The sequence below is a fragment of the Anopheles funestus genome, chromosome 3RL, assembly GCF_943734845.2.
Source record: "Anopheles funestus chromosome 3RL, idAnoFuneDA-416_04, whole genome shotgun sequence".
Classification (NCBI taxonomy): domain Eukaryota; kingdom Metazoa; phylum Arthropoda; class Insecta; order Diptera; family Culicidae; genus Anopheles; species Anopheles funestus.
Window position 1 is genome coordinate 67401064 of NC_064599.1, and position 19131 is coordinate 67420194.

At 38.4% G+C, this 19131-nt stretch overlaps 1 long non-coding RNA gene across 3 annotated transcripts; it reads left to right on the forward strand.

The window, feature by feature from the left end:
• The first annotated feature begins 11224 nt into the window (after positions 1-11224).
• Positions 11225-14245, forward strand: LOC125770821 (uncharacterized). Of its 3 annotated transcripts, XR_007419245.1 has the most exons (5): positions 11225-11639; positions 11830-12311; positions 12502-13026; positions 13217-13740; positions 13931-14245. It is a non-coding gene; the product is annotated as an uncharacterized LOC125770821 (long non-coding RNA). The 3 variants fall into 3 exon arrangements; XR_007419244.1 differs by lacking the exon at positions 11830-12311 and having other exon boundaries at positions 12543-13026; XR_007419246.1 differs by lacking the exons at positions 11830-12311; positions 13217-13740 and having other exon boundaries at positions 12543-13026.
• The last annotated feature ends 4886 nt before the right edge of the window (positions 14246-19131 follow it).

Below are 19131 nucleotides of genomic sequence, written 5' to 3' on the forward strand. Positions count from 1 at the left end.
CGCAGGCGTAATCCTCACGACGAGTGGAAGCTGTTGGCGCTAGGCTTCTTGTGCAGTGGCCCGGCAGTGCCGAAACCGTCGCTCGCAGGGATTTGTGGAAGGAAAGCGGTGGGACGGAAAAGCTACATTCAGCCTTGTACCGGATCACGGGCTCACTGGTTCGTTGGGAAGGCTTATACATAAAAGGCATTCAATTTATGCCATTTGCTTTCAGGAACATAGCCAATAGGGGGAGGGCGTTAGGATAGTTTCGTAATCCGAGCATGAAGTTTTGGTTCTGGCTGTCTGAAGGTGTTCAATTTTGGGGTACTTACCTGTGGTGCGAAATGGTGTTGAAAATACCTGTCAATACCCTATTTTTTGTTGCCAAAACAGAGCAGTTGTCGATTAAGCCTGAACTTTGCGGATCGCGCCCGGGGGAAGTTTGTGAGTGTTATGAATGTTTTTTTGATTTTTCCCCTTAGTTATTTAAAGTATTTAAAGTATTTATAGTTTGAGATAAAATTGTTTCTTTTCCCAAAAGGAATTTTTAGAAGAAAAACTTTACATGTTTTATCTCAAACGTGAATTTAAGGAATGAAATCCCTCGGCATAATGCCAGCTCAAATCGATTTCCTACGTGAGATACATATGTACATTTAGTTCATCTATAGCATCCGAAAAATGTAACTTGGCAGTCCTGGGTAAGGTTTATTATTGTGGTTTATTGTGAAATTAATTACTTATCTTCAATAATGGCCACTGATTTGATGAGAACCGCTAGTGGTAATTTGGCAACTGACAATGTTTGAAGGATCTTTACGGTCGCCCACAGATTTGGTTAAAAATCATCAAAATAATATCCACAACACCCACACATCATAAAATCATAAACACATCATAAAAAGGGATGGAGTAGGAAAAAGATTTTAATTAATTATCTTTTACCTAGGATCTTCTGCGAAAAACTGTTTGACTTCCAAAAAGGAAAGCATAAAAATGTAATCGGGTACTAATATAATTACAGAGGGTTCAAAATATGGAGTAAACACGTCTCTTAACTTTAAGCTTCAAGTTTATAGCCCCTTTTTGGAAGTAAATACGGTATTTGTTTCAATCTCTATTGTTGGAAAATGAGTTTCCATTTCGAGTAGCAGTATCGAGTGCAGCATTCTTCATCTTACGGTAATGCACATTTCCTCGTAAACCTGAATGATCCTTGTGGAGTCGTAACGATCCCGGTCGAGTTTACCCGATCGGAATAACTATTTATAATCTGTCTGCATTGCTTTCCAATAGACTCGAACCTATCTCTCGAAACAAAGAAGGGCGAGAGAAAAAGCCTTTCTTCACTTGCATATGACTTTCTGATGCCGGACGGAACAAGATTCCAACAAGATTCCACTCGAAACCAAACACTGACAACACGAACCTCGAAACGAACTCCAATTTCGATGAAGCTGAAGAAGAGGTAGACCGAGCGGATCGAGCGCAAACTTTTTAATAAATTTCTTCAAACTCCTTTCCACACACACGCACCGTTCGGTGCAATGAAACCGAACTGCATCGAGTGCATTGTTGCACGGTTGATAAGGGATGAAGGAAAGGAACGTAAGGACTAAAGTTTCTGACTGCTAGAAATCACCGGAAGCGGCCAGTATGGTCAGTGGGAAAAAGTTCCCTGTTCCACTTCACAAACGGGTTGACAAGGACCTGATGCGAAGAATATTGTCCGGTACGATGTCCTTAGTGGGCCTTAAAGTGGAGGGGGCCCTTAGTAAGTTGATCCCCGTCATCGAGTAGGACTATGTATGTGATTGTGTGGATTGAAAGAATGTCGATAAAACAAGTTTTTAACTTTGCAAACTTTCATCCCTTCAATCCAGTTCCATCGGTGTTATCCGCTCGATGATGGCCCGGCTTGTTACGGGTAATTGAGGGTGGCCATGGCTACAGTAGTTATGGTAAAATTATTCCCTTATTTGGTTCGAATTTCGTATGCAGATGATTTCATCCGATTGATTCAATAAGCAAAGCAAACACAAATTTCAACAAATTTTCCACCACGCGTGTCGTACTCATTCTGTTGGCGCAACTTCCTACGACCGAATGCACAAAAGTTCCACACGAAAAAAGCGATAAAAATAATAAATATTTGTATGTTGGATGGGGATGTTCGGTGCAGAAATGGAGGTAAAATTAATTATCACCAATCACTACCGAAGCCCACTACTAGTTTGAGGACATGTATTGGTGTTTTTCGATTACGTTTGCCAATATGATGCTGCACATCAGCAATCTCCCGCACACGTCTGCGGTTGGACAATTTTCAGTGTGATTGTAATGGAGCAAAAAAAAACAACAACTATAAAATGGTTGTTGAACAGAGAATGCAACGCAATTGCACCGATACTGGTTGATTTTATGTTCAATTTCATCTGATGAACGTTTGGTTGTGGCGATGGGTGCGGGACATTTACCACTTTTCTGCTACTCCATGATTGAAGGGTATTGATGCGTTATTTTCGTGTTTGGAAAATTTATTGTGGTCAAAGGTTGGCCGAGGAACCGGTTTGTGAATGTTGCGTATGTTAAAGGACATTTGATTTTATCCTCAAGCGTTATGCATAACTACAATGGGCAGTATAAATTTGTCCAAAAAGTACCGCACATACAGCAGTAATTTTGTTACATTTATTTGTTTTCGGTTTGTGATGATGATGATGAGAGCTGTTCCATTACTGGTTTGTTTGTTTTTAACAGAACAACAATCTGTTACATTTAATTATGACAACGACTGATTTATGAGGTGTATTTACACCTGTTTCCAGCTACGTTCAAATATCGTGCCATCTGCCTCAAACCGCATGCCGTCTGCTTCAAATCCCGTGCCATCACCTTCAAAAGCGTGCCGCTACGGTCAAATCGTGTGCCACTACGTTCAAAATTGACAGCTCGAGCTGAAGGCATTGCCGTACCAAAACAAAACAAACACTTTTGCTAAATGATTCGCAAATATTGCATTGTTTTTAATCGGTTTTCGATAGCTAAACGAATAAACTAAGGATTAATTGCATTTTGACTCCATTTTTCATCAAACGGGTAAAAAATTGGCAAATTGTCAACAAACAACAAACATGCATCCAAGCAGCTGTCAATTTTGAACGTAGTGGCACACGATTTGACCGTAGTGGCACGCTTTTGAAGGTGATGGCACGGGATTTGAAGCAGACGGCATGCGGTTTGAGGCAGATGGCACGATATTTGAACGTAGCTGGAAACAGGTGTATTAAAGTTGTTATAAAAGCACGCTGGCGTTTCAGAGAGATGATTAATGACTCTCGGACAATTTATGAATCCCCAATATCTTTGGAGGGTAGTTAATCGATCGTAAATGTTGAGTAGAATCGTCGACGTATACTTTTTTTAAATAAATCAACTATATTTTTGCCTAAGTTGAGTGTTTTTATAAAAAGCTAGTATGTTCCTCGCCAACGATTGCTTAGCTACTCTTGACCGGATCCCTTTCTACGCACACTTTTTCCCTTAACCGGATCTCGATCAGCGCACGCATATTCCTCCTACGCATCTCGTTTAGATCGTCGGGTCGAGGTGCGGTCGTTCTCAACACCCCCACTCGTAATCCTGGTGTGGTTTTACCACCTAGTGTTACTAAATCCCTACGACCGCTAAATTACATGTTGCCTGTTAACCTCTTATTCTTATTAACCTTATTAATGCACATTTAGCTCTATAATATTCGTCTCTTCTTAACGGCACTTTCACTACATTGTTCTAAATCGCCAGTATTTTTCTGTTGTTCGTTAGTTGCTGTCACAGTCTCTATTTCGTTCTTATCTCGCTTCCTTTTGCAATTAGAAATAACCCGCAACACGCAAGCAATTGTACGCACAAGCACTGTCGATCTGGATATCCTTGTCAGGTCTATTATAGGCGTCGGTATTACTATTTCGTGGTACATAAACGATGCCCTTAATTCTTCTCTTGCGTTCATGTCAATAGTTGGCTGCTTTGGCCATTCTTTCTCACTATCGTATAAAAACGCTGGTCCTTTTAGCCATGCTGAATCTGGTTCAAAACACCATTCCTTACTTTGTTTGGTTAGTGAATCCGCTACATTTTGGCCTGAGGGAATCCACCGCCAATCCATCACATTTGAAATTTCTAAAATTTCACCGATTCGGAATGCAACATAAGGTTTGTATCGATGTTGGTCAGAACGTAACCACGATAGTACTGTCCGTGAGTCGCACCAGATCACTTGCTTGTCAATGGTAAGCCTATGCATGCTTCTTACTGTTCTCGCCAACCTAGCTCCAAGCACAGCAGCACATAGTTCCAACTGTGGAATTGTTCTTTGTTTAATAGGGGCAACCTTCGAGCGACTCATCACCAGGGCACATTTAACTTTGTCTGCAAACACTGCTCTAAAGTATGCTACACAGCCATATGCTGTCTCACTGGCATCAGTGAAGATATGTAGTTGAAGCTCTAGTATCTGTTTTGATGACGCAGCTCCAAAATATGCACGAGGAATTTTTACAGCTTCGATCTTTTGCATTTGTTGCCTCCAGCCTTCCCATTTACTTAAACTCGCATGATCGATTTTTTCATCCCAATCGCAGCCAGTTCTCCACAATACCTGAACCAGTATCTTTCCTAGCACCAGGAATGGTGAGAGATATCCCATCGGGTCGAATAGCGACATAACGCAACTTACTACCATTCGCTTCGTAGGATGATCATACTCAAGGGCCTTAGTAGGAGGCGTGAACTGAAATGTGTCGTCCTTTACATTCCACCTTATTCCCAATACTCGATCAAACGTTGCCGTACCTTCTGCCAACTTCTGTTTGAAACTGATCGCATCAGCTGGGCTTTTTTCTCCCATTTCCTCACTAAAACGCTCTCCGTTACTGACCCAATTTCTCATGTGGAAACCTCCCTTCGCATGCACATACGACACTTGTTTTGCTAAATGCACCGCTTCTTCCACCGTATCTGTACTGTCGTAATAATCATCGACGTAGTGTCGATGCTTAATTGCTTCGCAAGCTTCGGGGAATACGCTGGAGAGCTCGTCGTCGTTTTTGTTTTTGACGAACTGTGCCGAGCACGGGGAGCATGTCGATCCGAATGTAGCAACATCCATTACGTACATCAGAGGGTCACCAGTCGTTGGATCAGGGAACAGGAATCGTTGTGCTTGCCTATCTTCTTTTCGTATGACTATTTGGTGATACATTTCCTTTATGTCTCCTCCAAACCCAATGCGGCCTTCTCGAAAAGGACAGAGTACAGATGGTAACGAGCAAAGCATATCTGGTCCTTTCAATAACTCCGAATTTAATGATACACCTTTAACCGTTGCAGCTGCGTCCCAAACTAACCTTAACTTCCCAGGCTTGTTGGGATTCTTTACCACATTTAGTGGAAGGTACCATACCGCGGCAGGATCGGTCTCATCTAGTTCCTGTTGAGTCAGCTTGTGCGCGTACCCTTTTTCTTCGTAATCAAGAATCATTTTCTGGACCGCTTTGGCGACTTCCTTATCCTTGGCCATTTTTCGTTTCAAGCCTTCTAGTCGTCTTTTTGCCATTTCAAAACTTGGTGGGAATTTCCTGACGTGAGATTTCCACAGCAATCCTGTCTCAAATCTGTCACCAATTCGTACCGTAGTAGCTTGCATTATTTCGTCCGCTCTGCGATCAGCCGTTGATACTGGTAGTTGACCATTATTTGTACCAACGTCATCGAGTGTGTATTGCGCTCGCAGGACATCGTGCAGCTCTTCGTTGGTGACTGAAAGGATAGTGTGGTAATTAATCAGTTCTCTCGTTTCATCGCTTACCAAGTTTTTTGGCCCATAGATGGTCCAGCCGATCTTGCTCTTCACCGCGATTGGTTCTCCTGGCTGCCCAATTTTAGATTCAAGCGGCGCGAAAAGGTCTATATTATCCAAGCCAAGTAGGATCCTCACTGGCAAATTTTTCGCATCTTCCACTGGTACATCCTTTAGGTGTGGATAGCGGTGCTGCAACTCTCGATAAGATCCGTTTTGTGAAGGTAGCACTAATTTTGTCACGGTTCGTGCCCCCTTCAGTAGAAACTTCTTTCCCGAGCCATTCGTTGAAAGAACGATATCCACCTTCCTTGACTTTTCTTCGCGTCGTTCAACATCTGCACACCAAGTTATTACAAGCGGTTCGGTCACTCCCTTTACGTTGAGTTCATCCGCCACTACTTCTTCGATGAACGTAGCCGAAGCTCCTTCGTCAAGAAAGGCGAGCGTCTTGTACTCTCGGTCGCCTACTGACAATGTTACCGGGATGGTCCTAAAAATCGTCGTATCGTTTTTGCTGCGTTGGGCGTTACACTCTGCTTCCGCACGCGCCGGTACCCGATGCAGCAAAGGGTGATGGTTTTCTCGACAATTGTCAACGCCACAAGCACGCTTAAATCGGCACACTGTTTTCCCGTGGTTGTTCAGGCAATTGATGCACAAGTTGTTTTTCTCCACGTATTCAAGCCGTGTCGCCACTGAAAGGTTTTTAAATACGTTACACGTTCTTACCTTGTGCGATGTACTTTGGCATACGTAGCATGCTTTTACTTCTGCGACCTCTACGGAGTGATGGTGCATACCCGTTCGCTTTTCCGACCGAACGACTCCTCTATGCAGCTTGCTGGCGCCAAAGTCTTTAACTTCCGTGATGTCTACAATCAGCTCACTTAGGTAATCCGCAAACACCTTCAGCGCCTTTCCACGTCTGTGCCTTCTAAAACGCACCCATTCCAGCTGGTAGCTTCCCGGCAGCTTGTCCTCCAGTTCCTCGACCAGCATTGGATTATCCAGATGCTCCTTCAATTCAGCTCCCACTATATGGCTTACTAATTGCTTCACAGCAATGCCGAAGCTTATAAACGACTCCAAACGATCAGCATCAGGAGTAGGTACCGCACGCACTTTACGCAGCAATGATTTTAAAATTCGCCGCGGTCTGCCAAAAAGATTTCGCAACTCTTCGATGATGTCCGGCACGGAATCGGCCAGCGCTAATCTTCCTCTTACTGCTTCCAGTGCATCTCCGCGAAGGCTATCCCGCAAACGTTGCAGATTTTCGAGGTTAGAAAACCCACACGCTTTCGTCGTATCCTCAAAGCTTCTGATGAACATCGGCCAGTCCTCGGGGACACCACTAAACACGGGTAACGGTTTTTGCAGTAATTTGCGAGCGGATACCTGGCGACGAGTGAGGGGCTTCTCTTCTGGCTCCGTTTCACTATCACTATCTAAAGGCATGCGATTTCTACTCGACAAATGTTCACTCGCGGTACTACTAGTGTCATCGAGTAACCACGCGGCTGCTCTCGATGAACGCTGGTAACGATCGTTAGTAGCGCCGATCTCATGCTGCTTCATTCTCTCGAGCTCTAAGCGCAAGCTCTCGATCTCATTCTCCTTTTCTAGCATCTCAGTTGCATGCTTTGCCTCAAGCGCCTTGATGCCTTTGTCTTTACTTGACTGCTTTTTGCAGTCGCTCTCCTGGCGAATAGGTTTCGGCTGGCTCGCACCACGTGCATTCCGTTGCTTAGCTGTGTGCGTCGCTTCCGCCAGTTCGCCTTTCTCGAACTTCTCCACTCTCGCTGCTACTGCTCTCGTTCGTACCACAGCATCCTCAACGTCGCTGACCTCTCTTTTACTGACGGATTCACGTTGCGTCGTAGGCACCGCGTCCCGGGATGATACAGCCTCTTCGTTGGTAACCGTTTTCTGATCCATTGCTAGGATTATTTACGCACGAACACTTTTGCAGGTGGATGGAACAAGTTCACTTGAATCAAACTATCTCACAGTACTTGCTGATGTGAGGGTAATTAGCTTTTTATTGTTGAGTAGAATCGTCGACGTATACTTTTTTTAAATAAATCAACTATATTTTTGCCTAAGTTGAGTGTTTTTATAAAAAGCTAGTATGTTCCTCACCAACGATTGCTTAGCTACTCTTGACCGGATCCCTTTCTACGCACACTTTTTCCCTTAACCGGATCTCGATCAGCGCACGCATATTCCTCCTACGCATCTCGTTTAGATCGTCGGGTCGAGGTGCGGTCGTTCTCAACAGTAAAGATAATTGAACATCTATCTAAATTTGCTCAAACTTTTGTAAACATTAGATCTTAAAAAAACCTATCTTAATGTAATTAAGAAATAGGTTAGGCTTAAATAGTTACATTACTCTTTCAGTCGGCAAATTTCGCGATTTGGACATCTTCAAATGAATCCACGATAGATTCATCATGTTTTCTTGCGTTAAATGCTCATCTACAGCGTATAACCCTAGCTCAGACGAAGACAAGTGTGTGGCTTCGGTATTGGATTCTACGATGTGGATTACCTTCTTTGGTCCTACATAGAATTTGAAGCCCCGAGACCTTAATAAGCGCAGTTGGGACCGTCGAGAGAGTACCGAATAAACCGATCGGAGATGTTTTGGCTTATATGAACCTGAAGTACATGATGCTAGTCTTCCGCTTCGCTAGGTACAGCGGCCTTTTCCTTTGAATCCTTTCCTAATTTGACCTATTTATAGGCAAAATTTGGTGCAAAAATGAGGAAAATTTTACATTTTCTCAAACAGGGTAAGGAACTTGGTTGCTCGAATAACTTCTGGCACAGACATCTGAGGGCATGGCTGACCAAGAAGAAAATGTAGCCATTGATGCCATCTATCGACCACAGGTTAAAGATTGACGATCCGTTGGATACCGACCGAGTTATAGACAAAAATTGGTGCAAAAATGAGCCTTATGAAATTTTCTAATTTTTCTAATTTTTTAATTTTTTTATTATTTTTCACTCTTTTTTTTATTTAAAGCATTATTTGAGTGAAAAGAAACCCATTGCAACCAATTGGCATTAAAATAAATCAATTTCATTTTTTTGCAAAATTTTTCAAAAAAAACGTAAGGGGTAAGCCTTATGAAATTTTCGAGTGAAAATTTTTTTTTGAAATTTTTTTCTGATTTTTTATTCTTTTTTTTATTTAAAGCATTATTTGAGTAAAAAGAAACTTATTGCAACAAATTCGCGTTAAATTAAAGCACATTTAAAAATTTTGCTGAATTGCAGAAAAATGAGGAAAATTTTACATTTTATCAAACAGGGTAAGGAACTTGGTTGCTCGAATAACTTCTGGCACAGACATCTGAGGGCATGGCCGTCCAAGAAGAAAATGTAGCCATTGGTGCCATCTATCGACCACAGGTTAAAGATTGGCGATCCGTTGGATACCGACCGAGTTATAGGCAAAATTTGGTGCAAAAATGAGGAAAATTTTACATTTTCTCAAACAGGGTAAGGAACTTGGTTGCTCGAATAACTTCTGGCACAGACATCTGAGGGCATGGCTGACCAAGAAGAAAATGTAGCCATTGATGCCATCTATCGACCACAGGTTAAAGATTGACGATCCGTTGGATACCGACCGAGTTATAGGCAAAATTTGGTGCAAAAATGAGCCTTATGAAATTTTCTAATTTTTCTAATTTTTTAATTTTTTTATTTTTTTTCACTCTTTTTTTTATTTAAAGCATTACTTGAGTGAAAAGAAACCCATTGCAACCAATTGGCATTAAAATAAATCAATTTCATTTTTTTGCAAAATTTTTCAAAAAAAACGTAAGGGGTAAGCCTTATGAAATTTTCGAGTGAAAATTTTTTTTGAAATTTTTTTCTGATTTTTTATTCTTTTTTTTATTTAAAGCATTATTTGAGTAAAAAGAAACTTATTGCAACAAATTCGCGTTAAATTAAAGCACATTTAAAAATTTTGCTGAATTGCAGAAAAATGAGGAAAATTTTTCATTTTATCAAACAGGGTAAGGAACTTGGTTGCTCGAATAACTTCTGGCACAGACATCTGAGGGCATGGCAGTCCAAGAAGAAAATGTAGCCATTGGTGCCATCTATCGACCACAGGTTAAAGATTGGCGATCCGTTGGATACCGACCGAGTTATAGGCAAAATTTGGTGCAAAAATGAGGAAAATTTTACATTTTCTCAAACAGGGTAAGGAACTTGGTTGCTCGAATAACTTCTGGCACAGACATCTGAGGGCATGGCTGACCAAGAAGAAAATGTAGCCATTGATGCCATCTATCGACCACAGGTTAAAGATTGACGATCCGTTGGATACCGACCGAGTTATAGACAAAAATTGGTGCAAAAATGAGCCTTATGAAATTTTCTAATTTTTCTAATTTTTTAATTTTTTTATTATTTTTCACTCTTTTTTTTATTTAAAGCATTACTTGAGTGAAAAGAAACCCATTGCAACCAATTGGCATTAAAATAAATCAATTTCATTTTTTTGCAAAATTTTTCAAAAAAAACGTAAGGGGTAAGCCTTATGAAATTTTCGAGTGAAAATTTTTTAGAAATTTTTTTCTGATTTTTTATTCTTTTTTTAATTTAAAGCATTATTTGAGTAAAAAGAAACTTATTGCAATAAATTCGCGTTAAATTATAGCACATTTAAAAATTTTGCTGAATTGCAGAAAAATGAGGAAAATTTTACATTTTATCAAACAGGGTAAGGAACTTGGTTGCTCGAATAACTTCTGGCACAGACATCTGAGGGCATGGCCGTCCAAGAAGAAAATGTAGCCATTGGTGCCATCTATCGACCACAGGTTAAAGATTGGCGATCCGTTGGATACCGACCGAGTTATAGGCAAAATTTGGTGCAAAAATGAGGAAAATTTTACATTTTCTCAAACAGGGTAAGGAACTTGGTTGCTCGAATAACTTCTGGCACAGACATCTGAGGGCATGGCTGACCAAGAAGAAAATGTAGCCATTGATGCCATCTATCGACCACAGGTTAAAGATTGACGATCCGTTGGATACCGACCGAGTTATAGACAAAAATTGGTGCAAAAATGAGCCTTATGAAATTTTCTAATTTTTCTAATTTTTTAATTTTTTTATTATTTTTCACTCTTTTTTTTATTTAAAGCATTACTTGAGTGAAAAGAAACCCATTGCAACCAATTGGCATTAAAATAAATCAATTTCATTTTTTTGCAAAATTTTTCAAAAAAAACGTAAGGGGTAAGCCTTATGAAATTTTCGAGTGAAAATTTTTTAGAAATTTTTTTCTGATTTTTTATTCTTTTTTTAATTTAAAGCATTGTTTGAGTGCAAAGAAACTTATTGCAATAAATTCGCGTTAAATTATAGCACATTTAAAAATTTTGCTGAATTGCAGAAAAATGAGGAAAATTTTACATTTTATCAAACAGGGTAAGGAACTTGGTTGCTCGAATAACTTCTGGCACAGACATCTGAGGGCATGGCCGTCCAAGAAGAAAATGTAGCCATTGGTGCCATCTATCGACCACAGGTTAAAGATTGGCGATCCGTTGGATACCGACCGAGTTATAGGCAAAATTTGGTGCAAAAATGAGGAAAATTTTACATTTTCTCAAACAGGGTAAGGAACTTGGTTGCTCGAATAACTTCTGGCACAGACATCTGAGGGCATGGCCGTCCAAGAAGAAAATGTAGCCATTGGTGCCATCTATCGACCACAGGTTAAAGATTGGCGATCCGTTGGATACCGACCGAGTTATAGGTAAAATTTGGTGCAAAAATGAGGAAAATTTTACATTTTCTCAAACAGGGTAAGGAACTTGGTTGCTCGAATAACTTCTGGCACAGACATCTGAGGGCATGGCTGATCAAGAAGAAAATGTAGCCATTGTTGCCATCTATCGACCACAGGTTAAAGATTGACGATCCGTTGGATACCGACCGAGTTATAGGCAAAATTTGGTGCAAAAATGAGCCTTATGAAATTTTCTAATTTTTCTAATTTTTTAATTTTTTTATTATTTTTTACCCTTTTTTTATTTAAAGCATTACTTGAGTGAAAAGAAACCCATTGCAACCAATTGGCATTAAAATAAATCAATTTCATTTTTTTGCAAAATTTTTCAAAAAAAACGTAAGGGGTAAGCCTTATGAAATTTTCGAGTGAAAATTTTTTTTGAAATTTTTTTCTGATTTTTTATTCTTTTTTTTATTTAAAGCATTATTTGAGTAAAAAGAAACTTATTGCAACAAATTCGCGTTAAATTGAAGCACATTTAAAAATTTTGCTGAATTGCAGAAAAATGAGGAAAATTTTACATTTTATCAAACAGGGTAAGGAACTTGGTTGCTCGAATAACTTCTGGCACAGACATCTGAGGGCATGGCCGTCCAAGAAGAAAATGTAGCCATTGTTGCCATCTATCGACCACAGGTTAAAGATTGGCGATCCGTTGGATACCGACCGAGTTATAGGCAAAATTTGGTGCAAAAATGAGGAAAATTTTACATTTTCTCAAACAGGGTAAGGAACTTGGTTGCTCGAATAACTTCTGGCACAGACATCTGAGGGCATGGCTGACCAAGAAGAAAATGTAGCCATTGATGCCATCTATCGACCACAGGTTAAAGATTGACGATCCGTTGGATACCGACCGAGTTATAGACAAAAATTGGTGCAAAAATGAGCCTTATGAAATTTTCTAATTTTTCTAATTTTTTAATTTTTTTATTATTTTTCACTCTTTTTTTTATTTAAAGCATTATTTGAGTGAAAAGAAACCCATTGCAACCAATTGGCATTAAAATAAATCAATTTCATTTTTTTGCAAAATTTTTCAAAAAAAACGTAAGGGGTAAGCCTTATGAAATTTTCGAGTGAAAATTTTTTTTTGAAATTTTTTTCTGATTTTTTATTCTTTTTTTTATTTAAAGCATTATTTGAGTAAAAAGAAACTTATTGCAACAAATTCGCGTTAAATTAAAGCACATTTAAAAATTTTGCTGAATTGCAGAAAAATGAGGAAAATTTTACATTTTATCAAACAGGGTAAGGAACTTGGTTGCTCGAATAACTTCTGGCACAGACATCTGAGGGCATGGCCGTCCAAGAAGAAAATGTAGCCATTGGTGCCATCTATCGACCACAGGTTAAAGATTGGCGATCCGTTGGATACCGACCGAGTTATAGGCAAAATTTGGTGCAAAAATGAGGAAAATTTTACATTTTCTCAAACAGGGTAAGGAACTTGGTTGCTCGAATAACTTCTGGCACAGACATCTGAGGGCATGGCTGACCAAGAAGAAAATGTAGCCATTGATGCCATCTATCGACCACAGGTTAAAGATTGACGATCCGTTGGATACCGACCGAGTTATAGGCAAAATTTGGTGCAAAAATGAGCCTTATGAAATTTTCTAATTTTTCTAATTTTTTAATTTTTTTATTTTTTTTCACTCTTTTTTTTATTTAAAGCATTACTTGAGTGAAAAGAAACCCATTGCAACCAATTGGCATTAAAATAAATCAATTTCATTTTTTTGCAAAATTTTTCAAAAAAAACGTAAGGGGTAAGCCTTATGAAATTTTCGAGTGAAAATTTTTTTTGAAATTTTTTTCTGATTTTTTATTCTTTTTTTTATTTAAAGCATTATTTGAGTAAAAAGAAACTTATTGCAACAAATTCGCGTTAAATTAAAGCACATTTAAAAATTTTGCTGAATTGCAGAAAAATGAGGAAAATTTTACATTTTATCAAACAGGGTAAGGAACTTGGTTGCTCGAATAACTTCTGGCACAGACATCTGAGGGCATGGCAGTCCAAGAAGAAAATGTAGCCATTGGTGCCATCTATCGACCACAGGTTAAAGATTGGCGATCCGTTGGATACCGACCGAGTTATAGGCAAAATTTGGTGCAAAAATGAGGAAAATTTTACATTTTCTCAAACAGGGTAAGGAACTTGGTTGCTCGAATAACTTCTGGCACAGACATCTGAGGGCATGGCTGACCAAGAAGAAAATGTAGCCATTGATGCCATCTATCGACCACAGGTTAAAGATTGACGATCCGTTGGATACCGACCGAGTTATAGACAAAAATTGGTGCAAAAATGAGCCTTATGAAATTTTCTAATTTTTCTAATTTTTTAATTTTTTTATTATTTTTCACTCTTTTTTTTATTTAAAGCATTACTTGAGTGAAAAGAAACCCATTGCAACCAATTGGCATTAAAATAAATCAATTTCATTTTTTGCAAAATTTTTCAAAAAAAACGTAAGGGGTAAGCCTTATGAAATTTTCGAGTGAAAATTTTTTAGAAATTTTTTTCTGATTTTTTATTCTTTTTTTTATTTAAAGCATTATTTGAGTGCAAAGAAACTTATTGCAATAAATTCGCGTTAAATTATAGCACATTTAAAAATTTTGCTGAATTGCAGAAAAATGAGGAAAATTTTACATTTTATCAAACAGGGTAAGGAACTTGGTTGCTCGAATAACTTCTGGCACAGACATCTGAGGGCATGGCCGTCCAAGAAGAAAATGTAGCCATTGGTGCCATCTATCGACCACAGGTTAAAGATTGGCGATCCGTTGGATACCGACCGAGTTATAGGCAAAATTTGGTGCAAAAATGAGGAAAATTTTACATTTTCTCAAACAGGGTAAGGAACTTGGTTGCTCGAATAACTTCTGGCACAGACATCTGAGGGCATGGCTGACCAAGAAGAAAATGTAGCCATTGGTGCCATCTATCGACCACAGGTTAAAGATTGGCGATCCGTTGGATACCGACCGAGTTATAGGCAAAATTTGGTGCAAAAATGAGGAAAATTTTACATTTTCTCAAACAGGGTAAGGAACTTGGTTGCTCGAATAACTTCTGGCACAGACATCTGAGGGCATGGCTGACCAAGAAGAAAATGTAGCCATTGATGCCATCTATCGACCACAGGTTAAAGATTGACGATCCGTTGGATACCGACCGAGTTATAGACAAAAATTGGTGCAAAAATGAGCCTTATGAAATTTTCTAATTTTTCTAATTTTTTAATTTTTTTATTATTTTTCACTCTTTTTTTTATTTAAAGCATTACTTGAGTGAAAAGAAACCCATTGCAACCAATTGGCATTAAAATAAATCAATTTCATTTTTTTGCAAAATTTTTCAAAAAAAACGTAAGGGGTAAGCCTTATGAAATTTTCGAGTGAAAATTTTTTAGAAATTTTTTTCTGATTTTTTATTCTTTTTTTAATTTAAAGCATTATTTGAGTGCAAAGAAACTTATTGCAATAAATTCGCGTTAAATTATAGCACATTTAAAAATTTTGCTGAATTGCAGAAAAATGAGGAAAATTTTACATTTTATCAAACAGGGTAAGGAACTTGGTTGCTCGAATAACTTCTGGCACAGACATCTGAGGGCATGGCCGTCCAAGAAGAAAATGTAGCCATTGGTGCCATCTATCGACCACAGGTTAAAGATTGGCGATCCGTTGGATACCGACCGAGTTATAGGCAAAATTTGGTGCAAAAATGAGGAAAATTTTACATTTTCTCAAACAGGGTAAGGAACTTGGTTGCTCGAATAACTTCTGGCACAGACATCTGAGGGCATGGTCGTCCAAGAAGAAAATGTAGCCATTGATGCCATCTATCGACCACAGGTTAAAGATTGGCGATCCGTTGGATATAGATCGAGTTATAGGCAAAAGTTGATGCAAAAATGAGCCTTATGAAATTTTCAAGCTTTTTTAATTTTTTTAATTTTTTATTATTTTTTACTCTTTTTTTTGTTTTAAGCATTATTTGAGTGAAAAGAAACTTATTTTAACCGATTTGCATTTGAATAATTCATTTTTTTTTAAATTTTGCAAAATTTCCCAAAAAAAAGCTATGTCTATAGCCTTAGGAAATTTTCAAATGGGGAGCATCGCACAATCGCTCATGTGTGTAGCGCTCCGTACGGAGCTTCCTCTTTTTCCGTGGGCTGTGCGGGAGCGCCCACAATAAGATGAGCGGAGCGATTGAGGTTCCTCTTTCGCTCTAGACATAACACTACTTGTGAAAAATGTACACTTCCGTTTCTTGACAATACGGGTAAATGTCGTATTAATGAAAAATAAATAAATAAAAATATAAAGATGGCACCCGGTGGTGCATGTGATAAACGACGCCCGTCCACACGGTACGACCGGGTTCAAATCCCATCCGGATCGACCCACCGTAGCATGGACTGACTATCTTTCTACGTGGTAAAATTAGTCTTGATACGACCAGGCCGTTTCAAGCGAGCAAAAAAAAAAAAAATAAATAAAATAAAATAAAAAGATGCATGATGTTAAAAATGTTTCCTGTATATACTTTTGCAATAAATTGCTTCATACGCATAAAAACAACATAGTCTTTGATATAACGATTATTTTATTTTTATTGGACTATTGAACTCTTTCGTCCTCGAACTCAAGAAACTATTGCTATCAGTGAGATAACTCACAATGTATTTAATAAACGATGTATTTTCCCTTAATGCTTTCGAGTTACTATAATGCATAGCTAAATGATAATCCATTTAGCAACAAACTATGCAAATCAGTCAAGATTAAGAGCGAGCGCCTTCCTAATTATTCCTGCGGGAGCACTAATGAGCGGTACGATGAGTCCAATTATGATGGTGATGATGTGGCTTTACATTCTCGCCTCGTCAAGTCTTAGACTCTAAGGTGGACTTTATCTTTCCACCCGCCCCCCACGCTATGTGTTGATGGATAAAATTCAATTTTGACTTTCATCAGTAAAACCGTGAGCCGTTCCCGGACGACTTCACGTGCTCGAAAATGAGCTTTTAACAAAGTGCACCCCGGTGGGCAATTTGTGAGTGATTTAAGTTCATTCCATTGCTCGCACAACTTTCGGTATCGTTTGCGCTTTGTGGAGGCGTTTTTTTGTTGTTGCTCCGAGTGTCTTTTGTTTGTGTATTTTATTTTTTTTGGTTCAATTTCGTCCATCGTTTGCTCACACCAGTTCCAGCCTGCTGGACATTTTACTTCCGATTTTTTCCGAACTGACACAACTCGGTTGGAACTAGTTTTGTTTTTTTGTGATGTCGATTTTTTTTGTTAGTTAAAGTTTTACTCCCGCAGACATGTTCGCACTCGGTTGTGGGGTATTTTTTTCCGCAACTCCTTTTTTCTTTTTTACTGTACCATCCATATCGGACACCCACCGGAAAAAACCATGTAATGGAAAATAGGGATTGAAAGTTTTGCACCAAAAACACACATACGAATGCGCGTACAAATCGAAATGGAAGCCAGAAAATAAAACACCACTAACTACCCCAGCTTTTTGAAGCATAAGTGCCCTAGAGTTCAATCACGTGTACGTTAGTTTTTATTCTAACAGCCCGAGGCCCGAGTGGGTTGGTAAAAAATTAAACATTCATAAGTGTTAATGACAAGCTTCCAGTGAGTGGGTGATTCGGGCCGGGGGTGAGTTTTCTGTTCGGTCTCTGGTTTTGTGGGATCGCCGTTTTTTGTCGATGTCTGTTGCTGTTGCTTTAGCAGGTCAACTTGTTGCCTGTCTTTCACTATCCACTGCTGTCCGGTTGTATCTATTGTGGAGAGAAAAAAAGTGTTATAAAAATTAATGACGGGTTAATGGGAATATCATCATTTTTTGTTTCCTCACGTGCTGTTGCATTTTAAAAATTGTTCACTTTTAATGATCGAAACGATATGGAAAACGGACCCAATATACCAACTGGCTATTGAGATAAATAAAGGGCAATAAAGAGCGCACAAAACCACACTCGGATTCTCGTACGGAGTACCAATTATCAATGGAGTAAATATCTCTTACTGTGTTTAATTGGTGGATAATGATAGCAAGGCAAACAAATAAATTTGCGTCAATTTATACTGATATCGTTTGCGCAAAGGTTGAAACATTTTTTTGTGTTTAATTTTCTCTTAGAGGCAAAATAATGCGAAAAAAATATTTAAATTGTTTAATATGTTCATAATGTATAATGTACCGCAATATTACTGCCTTTACGCTCTGTTTGTAAAAAATAAATAATGTTTCTAATTACTTCTAGATAGAAGAAGTTTTATCTGTTGAGGTGTCGAGCTAAGCTCTCGTTTTACAGGAAAAAAATGATACGGAATCGCGTGCCATTAATATGGAATGTCAGATTCGTACGATTGCTGTTGCTGTGTTCTTTTGATTTTCTGCTCCAATTTGATGAAAATTGAATTATTTTCAATGTATTCCTGTTAATGACAATTTATAATCCCTGTTTAAAAAAACATTTATTTAAAATTTCGTTAAAACAATTATATCTCAACTTTTCAATTCTCGCATATGTAAACAGTAAAAAGTATTCCATATCCATGGCACGCGATTCCATAACAATTTTGAGAGATTCGCTAACGTATTTTTCCCTATCAATATTCGTGTATATCATATTCGTTTCCGCAATTCCCTAAAGTGGGCTGTCCGCGTCCTATCTTTTGCATTTCCGAATAATAATTAGGCAATGAATTTTATTTATTTCCTGATTTTTTTATAAAATCATTTTTGAGCTAATATTTGACGACCTGAGAAGCCTTATAAAATACCTTGACATTTTTCTGTGAACTTTTTCGATCCGTTTCAAACTATAAGTACACTACACAACGAAACAAAACTCCACGATGGGAAAGACTAGAAGAGCGAACATAGTTTTTTAAATTAAATAATCGTTCAATGCCCAGATTCTGTATATTCGAAATCCGAACAAAAGATGCGAAATGTAGATAAAAGATGCGTTTCACAAGACAGTGCTTCAGTAGTTCAGAAAGGTCTAACATGTCGAGAATTATTGAACAGTATATCTGTTGTACATATTATCTCCTAACAAGTCTTAACCATAATATCTATCGAATATTGCCGTCAAATTGGTATAGACACAGGAAACTTTTTCCGCTCTTTATGCTGTTTAGACACTTCGAAACGAATTACTCAAGTTTTACCCGTTGGGAGATTGAAGAGACTTCTTCAACAATAGTCGCTTCGTATCTATCATCATTTTATTAAATAGAATGAGATCTAACGTGTTCCCATTAATGCTCACTAACGTTTTAAAATAATGACTCATAAAGCACGGTAATAGGTATAGACCGATCTGCAACTACACGAGTATGTGATTAAAAGTTTTAAGGGCGTATGAATGATTACATTCTATCACACAATAATCTTCTTATGATTTGT